This window comes from Marmota flaviventris, chromosome 6, assembly GCF_047511675.1.
Source record: "Marmota flaviventris isolate mMarFla1 chromosome 6, mMarFla1.hap1, whole genome shotgun sequence".
Classification (NCBI taxonomy): Eukaryota; Metazoa; Chordata; class Mammalia; order Rodentia; family Sciuridae; genus Marmota; species Marmota flaviventris.
The window spans coordinates 120114478-120129912 of record NC_092503.1 but is presented as its reverse complement, the minus strand read 5'-3'; the positions used below and the strand labels follow the sequence as shown (position 1 = coordinate 120129912).

The window sequence follows — 15435 nt, the reverse complement described above, 5'->3', positions numbered from 1 at the left end:
CCTGAATCTCTGTTCACTTCTTTAATACTTATTTTGTTTTTCAAATTGTATACTGGATATTCACCCATCTTCAAAATCATTTGCACTTTTACCTGTCATTTCCATTATGCTATTGAATCTGTCAGTGAATTCTTATTTTGCTTAGGTCATTGTTTTATTACAAATTACTCTTGGAGGGGATGTTGGGGGTTGAAACTAGAGACACTTAACCACTAAGCGACATCCCCAGACAGTTTTTTATTTGTTATTTAGAGACAGGGTCCCACTAAGTTGCTTAGGGCCTTGATAAGTTGCTGAGACTGGCTTTGAACTTGTGATTCTCCTTTCTCAGCTTCCCAAGACACTAGAATTACAACCATGTGCCACCACAACCAATTCCATTTTTTAAAATAATATGCTGTATGATATGTTTCCCTGATAAAACCTCTAGAAGTGGTCATATTTCCCCAGGATTATTTGTGTGCCAAATAAGTTTGGATTATATTCTGCACATTTTGGATATACATGTGGGCTCTGTGTTATATTAAATCCTCTGGAAAATGTTGAAATTTTTGCTTTAACAGGCAACTAACCTCATCAGGACTAGAAGGCAAGCTTTGTCTCATCTCTGTGGATGGTAGCACTGATGTCAGTACAGTTTCTCAATCCTTTGCAATGCTGCTCTGTGCCTGCCCTGAGCATATGCCACTCAGTGTTTTCTATGGCACTTGGATGGTGGTTTATTTCATAGCCCAGCTCCTAATGCATTTGGGGAGTTGGTGGAAGACTGTGCCACTCAGGTGCAGCCTGAGATCCCCAAAAGTTATGATGATTAATTTATAGAATGACTGTCTGTTCTGTGCCATTTCCCCTGGTACCTTTACCAGTTTCTCAGTTCAGAAAGATGAGCTTCTTTCAAAGTAGTTTCCAGTACTGTTATATGATTCCACCCAACTAGAGCTTCTTTTGAGGCAAATGGAAAAATAATGTGAAAATACCCCCAAGCTCCATAAGTCACAGTTTTTATGGCTGTCAAATGGGTTTTGCTCTCGGGGTTTTTAATGCCTCCACCACTGCACCTTAGTGCAGCTTCATGGTTTTGGCCATGCCCAGGACAGAGCTAGAATAGAAAAAGAAAAAAGAAAAATAAAGCAAAAACAAACAAGATGTATTTCCCCCATACTCTCTATAACTTTCAAAGAACCCCTTTCCAATCTTCCGGCTAGAAACAGGGAGTGCCTTTGGAGTTTCTTCTCTCTGCTCCATGACCACAGTTACCCCCATCAAAGCCAAGAGAGAAAAGAGAAAACAACCAGGAACCCACTTCCTGACTGCCATTTCTTCAGGTTCCACTTCCCTCCTGATACTGTGCCGCAGTCTGGCTGGGCACAATCAGGAGCCACTTGTCAAAAGAAACTAACTTTATTTTTAGAACCAAACACGCCAAACAAACAGCCTCTCAGGAAAAACCCCTCAGAGCCTCAACTGCCACCACCGGCTTTTTTCAAGCCTGTCTCTCCCCCCACTAGCTTCTTCTCCACCTCCCACAAACCTCCTGCTCTTGAGGCCGATTGGCTGGGTCACGTGGGCAGAGCCAAAAAGTCCCCCAATGAGCAGCTCCGTGGTCTGAAAGGGCAGGGAAACAGTCCAATGAGCATCACCGCAGAGGAGCCAATCAGCTAGATGTTGCTGGGGCCGAGGAGCCAATCAGCTAGATGTTGCTGGGGCCGCTGTGAGCCAATCATCAGCCGGCAGCTGGATTGCTGGCAGCTCGAAGTTTGCTGGGGCCCCTTCGGCTGTGGCTCTCAACAATACTGTTTATTTTTCAAGGTCCACAGGTGGCACCTTACACATTCGATTCACTATTTTTCATTATGATCACTGGGAAAGAAAGACTATAGTGGGCTGTGTTCCAACTTAGCCAGTACAGAAAGATTCTGAGCATTACTGCTAAAGAATGTTTTAGAAGATTTTGGGATTCTAGGTTTCTTTGGGGGGCCAAGAATATTCGTGATGGATTTTAATGATGTCTTCCATTCTTTTCTGGATTCCATTCTTTCTGATGAAAGTCAATCTTAACTCTTATTCTTTTTTGAAAATAATGCACTTTTTCCTTTCATCAAATGAAAGCTTTTCTCTTTATCTTTGGTTTCCAGCAAGTTATTCATACTATTTAAAGGCATATTTTTATTTGCCTATGTTATGAATGAAGTTGAGTTTTTTGAACCTGTGTTTTGTTTTTAATTGGTTTTAGAAAGTTCTCTGTTATTATGTTTCCTTTCCTGCATCCTTTATCACTTCTTTCTAGAACAATTTTAGTTATATTAGACCATTCGATAATGTCCCACATATCTCTAATGCTCATTTCCTTCTTCTTTATTTTATTTTATGCTAATATATTATAGTGATTGGTGTCATCTAAAATCAGGGTTAACATCTTAGTTATTTGTTTAATTACATAATATGAGCCAGGTAATATTCCAAGTTAGATAGTAGTGAATACCCCCTAAAGGAAAAAAAAAACAAAATTGAGGGAATGAGTAGGTATGGCTAGTCTCATATATACTATTTGAACTGAGACTTGACTGACAAGAAAAAGTCAACTATTCAAAATCTACAGCAAACCACTCCAGTCTGCAAGAACAGTAAGTGCAACTCCTAAAGCAGGGACCACCTTTGCATGTGAGAGCAACAAATAGGGGGACAGTAGCTAAGTTAATTGGGAGACTAAAAGAATGCTATGTCATGAATGAGTAAAACCACAGAAAAAGATATAGTGAAGGAAGTTACTTGGATTAGTCTGTTATTTTCTGAAAACTCCTGGCCACAGCTGACTGAAAGGAACACTGTGGTAATGCTGACTTTTCTCCACTGAAACCAGAACTTATGGTTTGAGAGATGAAAAAGGAAGAAGGCCATCATTCATTAAAGAAAACAAGTTGTAAAAATATATTAAAATAGAGCATAAGACACAGGCAAGTCAATTATTTCTTGAAAATAATTATATTTAAATTAATGTTCTGTGAGTTTTAAGGAAAAGATTAACTTGAATTTATTGTTTTGTTTTGTTGGAGTAATTGCTGTTACATGTTGGGCCTAAAAGCCATTGATTTACACATGATCTAATTTGGAATAAGACCATCACTTATAATTTCCATGGAAGAAGATTTGATCTGAAAATTACTTATGCTACTAATAGAAGTGAAAAAAAATTTAAGAGAGCTCTATTCCCATATATGTAGTGGGTTGGAATAAAACAACTCTCAACCTCTTCCAGTGCATTCGTCTTGACTTCAAAAGGTGCAACGCTGAAGAGGACTCTTCCTGGGTAACCTATGGCATCATTTAGATTGACTAATCAGAAACATTTTGTGAGAGTTGAACATGATTAGATGTTCTTTCAGCTGAAAAGGTACCTTAGTTTTCTGTTTTGGCATGAGGAGAGATCTTCATATCTGATAACTCTCTTTAGGGATGTAAAGAGGCAACACACAGCAAGTCCCTTTACCAGTGCAAATTGATCAGAGCAGCTCACTAAATGGAGGGGCTTCCCCATGTGGCTGTTCCCAACCAGTGTGGTTCCCTGGTTAGAGAAGAGGGAGTGGCTTCTTCAGTGACCTTATTCAGTTCCTCCAGTTCCCCTGGTAATTCTCTGAGGTATATTAAGCCTGTAATAAACTCTTATCTTCCTAAAATCAACTAAAAAATTTTGCTCTGCCATAATTCTTTTATCAATATTCCATGTCTATCAGTTGAATAGAAGAAAGAATCCTTGGTGGCAATTCAGCTCCCTCTTCTGCAGTACCTATGACTTTGAACTCCTTTGTCGAGCATTATATTTAAGAACGTGGTTTGGGGGTTTTTGTCTGTATTAGTGAATGAAAGACTTCAGCAATATTGAAGAATTAGCCATCTTCAGAGTTCACATAAAATTTAAATTAAATAATGACAAGAATATTGTAGAGAACCCCCTCTTTTTAACATGCTTTCTCTGGTTAATAGAAATTAGAAAACAATCATTTTTCTCTTGCCTTTGGCATAATCAAGAGAAACCTTAGAATAAGAACTTCAAAATAGGCGATTTTGAATGAAACAAAAATGGTAAGAGAGCCCTATTCCCATACAGCAACACCCTCTTGGTAGTTTACTGAATGTGTCTCCCAATGTTACAGAAAGTTAGAAAGAGAGACAAAGCTAAAATAGCAGAAAAGGAAGAAAACAAAATTATCTTTTTAACAGTATAAATGTGATACAGGAAATGCAAACAATTCTAAAGATGACTCATGAAATTTACTTTTATAAGAGTTTAGCAAAATTATTGACTTCAAGATCTATATGATGAAGCATTCTATTTCTATTGAAAACACAGTATTGAAGATTTTATTTTTTCTTCCTACTACGGATTAAACTCAGGAGCACTTAACTGCTGAGCCACATCCCCAGCCCTTTTTATATTTTATTTAGCGACAGGGTCTCACTAAGTTATTCAGGGCTCGTCTAAATTGCTAAGGATGGCTTTGAACTCGCCATCCTCCTGCCTCAGCCTCCCTATCTGCTGGGATTACAGAAGAAGATTTTAAAAATAAGGTTATTGCAGAATCCGTTTTGGCAGAGAGGGTGGTGAGAAATGCAGCACAACCTGCTCCTGGGGACCCTCTGGGGCCCTCTGCCCCATGCTGGCAGGTGAGCTGAGGGTCTGGGACAGGCCTTGGCCTCTGCCCTGCAGACCCCAGAGCTCCGGCAGCGCCTGCGCACTGGCTGACCCAGGATGTCCAGGACCCCCTGGCTGGATGACCTGAGGTGGTCGCGACCTGTCAGACCTGGACCTTGTGGGCTGCCTGTTCTGCTGCCCCAATCCTGTCCATCCCAGGCAGAACCGCCACTGAGGACCTGGTGCGCCTTTGGGTGGTGGCGGGCAGGACTAGGTGAGAAAAAATGGAGGTTCCCCAATGCGGTGGAGACCAGTGGGGACTTCCAGGGCCAAGAAGGCAAGCAGATGACAAAAGCTCGACCACGACTTGGACAGCAGAGCAGCGCAGACCAGGGCCCTCTGTGACTCCTGGTTGCCGGCTCCTGGCGACACCACCTTGTAGGACAAGGCAGAGGCCTTAACGCCCTGGAAGGTGATTGACGCCCAGGTGACCAGGGTGGACCGGTTAGCAGCCTGGCGCTCGGTGTTCCTCCTACACTGAGAGCCTGCAGAGCAACAGGCCGCAAGTGACCCACTGGAAATGCCACCGCCCTGCAGGAAGATTCCGTGGCCCTTTGTAGAAGCCTGTGTGTACAATATGAAAGGCCGCTCTCAACTCCCCCACCTTTAAAACTAGTGCTACGTCTGGAACTTGTAAATGTAAAGAGGTTGCCCACGTGTGATAGAGGTAGACGGTGACGTCTGTAAATGCCCGTTTTAAAATCTCAGAAATATCTTCTGGAAGGGACTTTTAAATGGACTTTTTAGACCAGCTCTAGGAGGGACACTTGTCCACGTTTGTCCAGTGGGTTAGAGGACACGGAGAAGCCTTTGACGGCGAGTTGGAGGAGGTCCTGTGCCAGATGTTTTTTGTGTAAAAGACCTTTTTCATAAAATAACGATTGTTTTGTGTGCATTTTATCCCTTATTACTATATATATATAGTGAAGGACCTCAAGGACCCAGGCCCCACATTAGGAAATCCAACCCCTGTGCCTTGAAGCTGCAGGAAGCTTTCTTACCCAACCCCCATGTCAAAACCCCACTAGTTGCACGTAGCATTTCAAGTCTTGCACAATGGCAACCACAAGATGTTCCATATAGATAACCCCGGGAGGGCCAAACTGGAGCAAACAGGGAGAAAACAGGAACCAAAAAGAGCAGGGTGCAATTTTATGGTTTTTCTGAGAACAAAAAGTTAAAAAAAAAACAAGTTTACCCCCCAGGTGACCCCGCTGCTGGATTCAGGGAAACCAATAGAAAGGCTGCTGCTGTGCTAAGCTGAAAACTAACCCCCTGCTCCATATAAAAGATCTGTGCCCCAGAGCCCGGGGTGCCAGTTCACCGAAGCTCCGGCTGAGGTGTTGCTGAGCACCCGCAGGCACCTGTGTATCAATAAACTTGCCTCTTGCTCTTGCAGCCAGTGTCTCGTGTGGTTCATTCCGGGTTTGGGATCTGTGGATCTTTCATTTTGGAGGTCCCACCGAGATCCAAGATCCCGGTTCCGATCCCGATCCCTATCCGGAGGACACCCAACATCACTGGGAGGTAAGCTGGCCGGCTCGAGCTGTCTATGTCTAACCTGTTGTCCTGTTGGTTATCTGTTTTCTGTTTTGCGCGGCGTCTGAAAGACTATGCATAGTCACTTAGTATTCTGATTCTGAAGCAGTTCCGTGATCACTCAGGTTTCTGAGGCAGACGGGGAAGGAGTTGACGAACTCGGACTTCACCCCTGCCACCCTGGGAGACGTCCCAGGGATCAGAGGGGTCCATTTCTTTGGGGCCCCCGGTGTTTCCGAGGGATACACCGTTTTTGTAGGCGACGGAGAAGCAGTTTTTCCCAGGCCATCTGTTTTGTAGGCGACGGAGAAGCAGTTTCTCCCAGGCCATCTGATTCTTTCGGTTTGTGCCAAAGCCGCGCAGCGTTCTTTGTGTTTTATGTCCTGTCTGATTCATATCTGTACTTTAGAGATGAGAACCAAATTTTCAGTCACAAATTTTGACACTCTCAAAGGGACTTTTAAGGAGTCCCCACTCTGCTTTCTTGGGGAAGCCTAGCACTCGAAACAACTGCAAGCAGAGGATAAACTTTTTGGGAGCTGGCTACTAAAAAGTTAGAAAAACAAAAATGCCTAATGCCTAAGGTCAAACCAAACTGGAGGAACTAATCCTATGGATAAAAGATAAGATTAAGGGACTCCCAGCAGCTGCCAGAGCCATTTAGCTCTGGGGAGTTCCCTGGGTCCTTATCTACATCTTAAGGATTACACCACCTCTATTTACTTAAAAAGAAGGAACACTGAATGCAGTAAAGCCAGTCACACTGAGACCCTTGATTTTACACCTATAGTTCTAAAGCATTGCACTATCTTGCAGTTAAAAGTTGGGTTTAAGCAATTGTTTAGTTTGATTTCAGATAGTTCATGCTAGAAAACTTAAATACTTGGAATAAAAAAAAATTAAAGAGTTTCAATTTTGAACTGGGTAACCTGAAAAAAAAAATTAAAAAATTAAAACGTTGGTCTGGCTCATAAAAATGACATTAGATAATTAAATAGCAATAGTCTTAAAAATTTTCAAAGCTTAATTTCAGATATATATGGTAATATGTAAGTAAATTTAATGTAACTCAATGCTACTTTAGAAACTTCAGAACAAGCAAAGTGGCTTAAAGGTACTAAAAAAATTTCTTCTGATGGTAGAGATTCTATTTCCAGTTTTATGTGAACAAGTTTTTCTAATGTAAAAAGATATAAAATTTTAAATTTTAAAAATTGCTTCTTAAATTTGTATCATAATTTCCAACATCTAAACCTGAAAATATAACTTAATGTAAACAAAAAAAAAGTTTATATAATTATGGTGTTATTAATGTGTTCATATCTTCCAGGTATACAAGCCTGTAAGGTAAAAGCTTCGAAAGAACATTATATCAAGCTGGTATTCTAAAGTTATATGGTAATTTAAAAAAAAAATGTAAAGGTTTTATTGCAAAACACAAAAGTACATCACTACTTTTCTATAAGAGGTTAAAAGCTTTCAGCCTTTAATTCATGTTTTAGGTGTGATATTATATTGTGTTAGCTAATGTTCATGTAAACTTGAACAACAATTTATGTAAACTTTATAAAATGATCAGCTTCAGAACTATAGTAATTGAGATTTATAAAGAGCCCTGCCTTACTTGAGATAAGGCTCTATCCCATCTCACTACATGTGAAAATGGCTATAAAAAAGTAAGCCAGATTTCAGTACAGTTAAAGTTGTGTCCAAAAATAGGTTTGTGCCAAGATTACTAGGATCTCAAACAGAAAATTATGATGTATAACCCTACTAGAATTCAAGGTAGCTATTATATAAGCTAAATATGTTTTTACCCTAGTTAGTTTTGTTTTGTAGTTTACTTATAGATGGTTTAAAAATTGCCTATTAATATTTTAAAGAGGTATTACTTTAAGAACACAACCTGGGCCAACATAAGATAAGGAGTTAGCACCTACAGGATAGAAAAATAAACATTAAAGCCCAGTGCTCTTAATATAAGGCTGTTAACTTATTTGCTGGATGTTTAAGATCAAGTTTTAAAATTAGTTAAATTAAAAGGGCCAAGAAAACCAATATTCGGCTCTTGCCCTCTGAGTCAGTCTGAATCAGGGAATAGGGAACTTCTCCAAAGGGCTCAGCAACTCTAGGCCACATAACCTCCTGAGCAGGGAGATTAATGAGACCAGTGGAGGACAGGAAGCCAATCGGTGCATTTGCTGTAAAGAGGAGGATCATTAAAAAAGGGAGACATCCCTGATGCTTCTGAGGGAAGCCATATGGTCAAGCAAGGCCTGGACCCATCCTAGCGCAAATGGCACTAGCAGAACTGAAAAGCTGCTATGAAGTTCCCGAGGACTCCCAGGATAACTCAGCTGACTGTAAACAATAGGTAAAAATAAAAGTCAGTTTGACTTGCTTCATCTTAAACACTTAGCAAAGACAGTAAAAGCCAAAGCACAGCTGTTCCTGGACATCTTAAATAATAATAATAATTAAATGTAACTTCCATAAATAAGTAGACTGGAGGCTACAAGAGAGATTCTTAGACAGAAATGCCTGATAACTGTCAAAGGGACTACTAGAATAGTTTTAGTCTAAGGCTTTTATTTCTAGCCAACGCAGGTAGACTTGATGTTTGCTAATATGGTTATCCAGCCCTAAGTAGCAGAATTAAAAATTTCTCTATTAGACACAGAGAAGAAACAAAAGGTTCTCTTGGAAGCTCGCAAAAATGTGCCAGGGGACGACGGGCGCCCCACCCAACTCGCAAATTTGATTAACGAAGCTTTTCCTTTAACCCGGCCAAACTGGGACTATGCGACTGAAGCAGGTAGGAACCACCTACGTCTCTATTGCCAGTTACTCATAGCGGGTCTCCATGGAGCAGGGCGATGGCCCACTAATTTGGCTCAGGTAAGACAGACTATCCAGGGGTCAGAGGAAACTCTGACAGCCTTCTTAGAGAGATTAAAAGAGGCTTATCGGGGGTTTACTCCCTTTGATCCTGATAGTGAGGACCAAAAAAAAAAAAAAAAAAACATTTAATAGGCCTGCCTTCGTCTCCCAGGTAAGTCAGATGGTGGCCAATACATTGGAAATTAATTGGAAATTACATTGTGCTTATAGACCCCAAAGTTCAGGACAGATAAAAAAAGATAAATAGAACCATCAAGGAGACTTTAACTAAATTAACGCTTGAAACTGGCACTAAAGACTGGGTACAACTCCTACCTTTAGCCTTGTATCGGGCCCGAAACACCCCAGGCCCACATGGACTAACCCCATTTGAAATCCTGTACGGTGCCCCACCTCCCGCTGTTAACTTTTATGAAACTGAAACCTATGCCTCCCTCACCCCATCTATGCAGACTCATTTGCATGCTTTGCAATTGGTCCAGAACGAGGTCTGGAAGCCTCTAGCCGCAGCATACAAAGAGGAACTTAAAACCCCCTTGCTGCCACATCCCTTCAAAGTTGGAGACACCGTCTGGGTACGCAGGCACCAGAGCAAGAACCTCGAATCGCGGTGGAAAGGACCCTACACCATTCTGCTGACCACTCCCACTGCAGTCAAAGTGGACGGCATCACCGCTTGGATCCACGCCTCCCACGTGAAAGCTGCACATCCACAGGAGTCCGCAGGCACCTCTCCGGATCCAGAATGAAAGTTGCAACGCACTCAAAATCCACTAAAGATAAGACTCACACGCTGTTGATTTTCCTTGCTTTGTGCTTTGTATTTCCCCTAACGGTTGCTAACCAAACTGTGAGCCAGACATGGCAAATATTATCGGGGACAGGAGATATAATTTAAAACCAAACATCCACAAAATACCCCCTTTGGGCTTGGTAACCTGCTCTAAGGCCTGATCTTTGTTACCTGCTGGCTAAGGCAAAGGACTTTGATGACCCCAGTGAGGCAGAAGCATGCATCTACAGTGGACGCTGCACCTGCGTAGAACATCCCACAGGGTGTAAAGCAGCTCTAAGGGAGACACCCTTCTACATATGCCCTAGGGATGAAAAAAACCCAGTCACAGGTACAAAAATGTGGACAACATGAAAGTTACTATTGTAAATCTTGGGGATATAAAACTACGAGGGATATATGATGGAAGCCAGGTTCATCTGGGGATTTAATACAAGTAAAAAAGAAAAGGGACAAGAGCCCCCACTATCTTCCGACTCCTGTAGGAGCCTAAAATGGTACGGGGCAGGGCCATGCTCCGCGTTTGCCTGCAACCCCTTAAACATTACCTTTACTCAGGCAGGCAAGGCATCAAAGGAATGGATAAAAAAAAAACAATGGGGCCTAAAAATGTACTTCAAAAATGCCTACGACCCTGGGGTCCTATTCAAAATTAGGCTAACTACTATATTATCTACTGTAGCTGGCCCCTTGATTATATTACTGTTAATTTTAACCTTTGGACCTTGTATATTCAACAAATTAATGCAATTTATAAAAGAAAAACTGTCTGTAATCCAAACTATGGTCCTCGCGCAGCAATATCAAGTACTCCCACAGCACCCTGAGCCATCAGCTGAGCTAGTGCCGGACTCTGAGCAGGTAGATCAATGGATATAGGATTATATCCCGGATAAAGAAAAGGGGGAAATGAAGGACCTCAAGGACCCAGGCCCCACATTAGGAAATCCAACCCCTGTGCCTTGAAGCTGCAGGAAGCTTTCTTACCCAACCCCCATGTCAAAACCCCACTAGTTGCACGTAGCATTTCAAGTCTTGCACAATGGCAACCACAAGATGTTCCATATAGATAACCCCGGGAGGGCCAAACTGGAGCAAACAGGGAGAAAACAGGAACCAAAAAGAGCAGGGTGCAATTTTATGGTTTTTCTGAGAACAAAAAGTTAAAAAAAAAACAAGTTTACCCCCCAGGTGACCCCGCTGCTGGATTCAGGGAAACCAATAGAAAGGCTGCTGCTGTGCTAAGCTGAAAACTAACCCCCTGCTCCATATAAAAGATCTGTGCCCCAGAGCCCGGGGTGCCAGTTCACCGAAGCTCCGGCTGAGGTGTTGCTGAGCACCCGCAGGCACCTGTGTATCAATAAACTTGCCTCTTGCTCTTGCAGCCAGTGTCTCGTGTGGTTCATTCCGGGTTTGGGATCTGTGGATCTTTCAATAGTACTTGTTTTGAAATATCTAGACTTTCTAGATGTTCTAAAGTGCCTGATATATGTTAAAAGTAGAAATGGTAAAATACAGCACATTTTGTAAATTATCTTATGAAATGATTTGAGGAGAAATAGCCAAACCTCCTGTTGAGTGGTGCAGATTGTGAGCTTCTCCTCAGGAGCACCATGCCAGTGTGGCAAGGGTTGTTCCTGGGTCCATGGGTTTTGTTTTACTTTGCTCTGTATGTTGTGTATATAAAGGACAAATGAGTCCTAATCTAGTCATTTCTGGATGTTAAAGAGGGTGCAGTATATGACAAAACAAATTGTGTATATTTTGCGTTAAAATTCCTAGGGAAGATTCTCTTCTGAAAATTTGAACATTATAGCCCACTGGGTCAGTGAAGGGGCAGAGTACTCACATTTTGAAGACATTTTCAAATTAGAACTATTGTTACATGTGTGCAGTTTATTCAAGATTATCGTGTACACAGTGAACAAATTGAGTTCTTACTTGAAACTTCTAGTCTGTCTAGATCTTTAAAAATGCCCTCTGTATGTTAAATATAGAGGTAGTAAAATTTCACTTTTGTAAATATCTTTTTGCTAAAACTCATATGAAATATTGTCTTTTGGGAATGGAACTGTGAAACCACCTCTGTGAGCAGTAGAGTACTGTCTGTACATGTTGAGTGATGTGGAGGAGGGCGGGAACAACTGCAAAGGGAAATGTGTTAGTGTGTTCATACTTAGACATGTTCAGACATCAGTTTTCTGCATGTTTTGTGTACTGTGTTTTGCTGTGAATCTAGTATCTATGATGGACAAATGAGTCCCAATTTTGCAACATCTAGTCTCTAGATGTTAAAGAGTGTATGACCAAGTAGTTAGTAAAATTAGCACATTTTGTACATTTTCTGTTGAAATTCATAGGAAAGCTTGTCCTCTATAAATATAAACTTTTGGATATGAATTTGTTCAACGCATTACATATGCTTCTACTTGTCCACTGCACTGAAAGAAGAGAAAAGAAAGTGAGGATGGAAAGGTTCAAGGACAAAATGTTAGAAGATACCTCTGATTATAGCCATTGTTACATGTGCAATTTTATTTATCAGTTCTGGGTGCATCATGGACAGGTTCTTATGTGGAATATCTAGTCCTATTTAGAAGTGCTTGATGAACTTAGAAGTAGTAGGATGAATCTTTTTGTAAAGAGCTTTTAAAAACTGATGGGAAATACTGTGTTTGGAATTGTTAAACCACCTCTGAACAGAACACTCTCTGTACTTGTTCACTGGGTTGAGGGAGGCAGGAGGGAAGTTGCAAAAGGTGTTTGGTTAGAGTGTGCTAGACAATTTCAGCTTACCCATTGCCCTGCAATGTGCATTTCATTTGTCTTTGCTGTTCTGTATATATTGTGTATATACTGGACAAAGGAGTCCTAATTTTGTAATATCTAGCCTTTAGATATTAAAGAGATTGCCATTGCATAACAAAAGTAGAGTTAGTAAACTAACATATTTTGTACACTTTATGTTAAAATTCATAGAAAGGCAGTCTTCTGAAAAGTCCTTTCGGAAGTGAAATTGTAATATCACATTATATGACACTCAGATATGACACATGTGATATAGAAAATAGAAGTGGAAGAAATGAAGGATTCTAGGCCAGAATTATCCTACTTAGAAGACACTTTCAGATATAACCATTGTTACATGTGTGTAGTTTATTCAACACTACTGTGTACTTAGTAGACAAATTTAATTCCTTATTTGAAATATCTAAGATTTGTAGATGTTTAGAAGTACCCAAAGGATGTGAAAAGCAGATGTAATAAATGAAACTTTTGTAGACTAAAAAAATATATTGCATATTCCAAAACAAGAAAATATAAAAACACCAAAGTTAACATTGAAAAATAAAAAATAAAATCCGTCTCTATGGAGATATCCCACCATCACTACCAGTATATGTGTCAAAGTGACAAAATAGCCAAGACAATTTTGCCATCATGAGTGAGGGAAGGAGACACTACAGACATCAAAGGGTATGATAAAAATGTATACAAAAAAAGTAAAAGGATTCCAGGAATAGGCTAACCCATGAAACAAAGGTCTTCTTGGGCAACCAGTGAATATTTAATGAGCACTTACTGAATACCATAGGAAACAGCATTTCAAAATATGTGATCTGAATAGTTAAAACATAAATAATGCAGGACTCTGAGAACCTGGGCTACTACTGATCTCTTTTTAGAAAAATCCAAGTAGCAGGACATCCTGGGGATCCATATTGTAAATGTTTACCATCAGACTTACATGGACAGATGAAATCTCAAATGTATCAATACCTGCCCTAACTTTGACAACTTTATTTTCCCTGATGACCCCTCCAAAGTAGATAGTAGTGGCAGATATATGTTGGAAATGAGTGTGGGGGTGTTCTATTATATAGTTCCAGAAGCTACTGCATTTGTATCCCAGTGGCTTCCCTCCTCCTTATCTGGTAATAGGTAGCATAAATAAGCAATGGGAAACTGACTTCACCCAGATTATCAAATACCACTTTATGCTGAGCAAAGTGATTTCTGATTATACTTTCATTGTCATTATACTATTATGTCCTCATGTTTTGAAGGTAGATGAGTTTATCCTTTCACAATAATTTACAGGGTCAGTAAGAACCACCCAAAGCAGAGCTTGGATTTGGAGGTTGATATGATTTGAAATTCCCTTTCTATAGTGACATAAATGAAACTTAAGTTATATGTAAACTACACAAATTATACTTGAAGCATCATGGGTGTGGGGACTGAGGAGCAAGCCCAGGACCTCATGCATGTTAGGAAAGGGCTTTACCACTGAGCTATTCCTTCAGGAAAAAACTTTTAATGGGTAGAAAAAGAAACAGAGAAGGGCACTTCCTATATAGAGGGAATGACAATTGATATCACTATGATTATATTATCATTATTACAGTTACCATCTATCCAGCCTTGCTTGGTTTTTCATACTTTTATTTTTTTGAGGAAAATAAAATCTGTCTTTCTGCACAGAAATTGGTTCAAAACTAAGGCCTGACTTAGAATCCTATACCTCATGGCTAAAATGATTGGTTGAGAAATTGGAATGTCACTCTATCAGGGATTTCTCCAGATGGTTAAACTGGAGTTGACATGTTTGATCTCTTGCTATTCAGGGGATAGGCTGGAAGTCTGAGATGTTCCTCTACATACCCATATTTCCAGAGGAGAAAATAAGAACTATCAGGAAAGGCAGTACTCAGACAAACACAGAGAGCAAAGCAAGAGAGAAAGAAACACAGGCAAAGATGGATAAAGAGAGGCAGAGAGATAAACATAAAGAGAGAATGCAGACAAGGAGAAAGAAGACTTTAGAAGGACAGAAAGAAATGACATGTGCACCATGAGCGCAGGCCAGTGAACTGATTGAGGAAAAATAAGAAAAAAGAGACAGCAAGACATTCTAATGCAGGTAAGAAATAAAAGACGTGTGAGAGAGAAGTTCATGGAGGAATGCAAACGAAAGAAAGTTACAAAAACCATCTAATATATTAACAGAGAGAGGATCCTTCAGATAGACAGAGATACAGAAAAATGCATGATAATAAAGAGACAGCTAGGCACAGTGGTGCACACCTGTAATCCCAGCTGCATGGAGATATAGGAGGCTGAGGCAGGAGGATTGTGAGTTCAAAGACAGCCTCAACAACAGTGAGGCTATAAGCAACTCAGTGAGACCCTGTATTTAAATAAAATACAAAATAGGAATGAGGATATGGCTCAGTGGTTGAGTGCCCCTGGGTTCAATCCCTAGTACCAAAACTAGGTAGATAGACAGACAGACAGATGAAGAGATACAGAGTAGAAAAAGAAGCACACTGAGAGAAGAGAGTAAAGACAGGAGGAAAAGGTCAGAGAGAAAGGAAGGAGTTAAGAGACAAAGGAGAAAAGAATCTCAACTTAGTCCTTGATCTAAGCATTTTTCAGAAGCCAAATGAATTTATGAACTTTTAAATTATATGCCAAAAAATAATTTTTTTCCTTAAGACGGTATTAGTAG

General features: G+C 40.4%; 1 long non-coding RNA gene across 1 annotated transcript; it reads left to right on the top strand.

The window, feature by feature from the left end:
• The first annotated feature begins 5616 nt into the window (after positions 1–5616).
• Positions 5617–11307, top strand: LOC139706046 (uncharacterized). Its single transcript, XR_011707764.1, has 2 exons — positions 5617–6217; positions 9583–11307. It is a non-coding gene; the product is annotated as an uncharacterized lncRNA (long non-coding RNA).
• The last annotated feature ends 4128 nt before the right edge of the window (positions 11308–15435 follow it).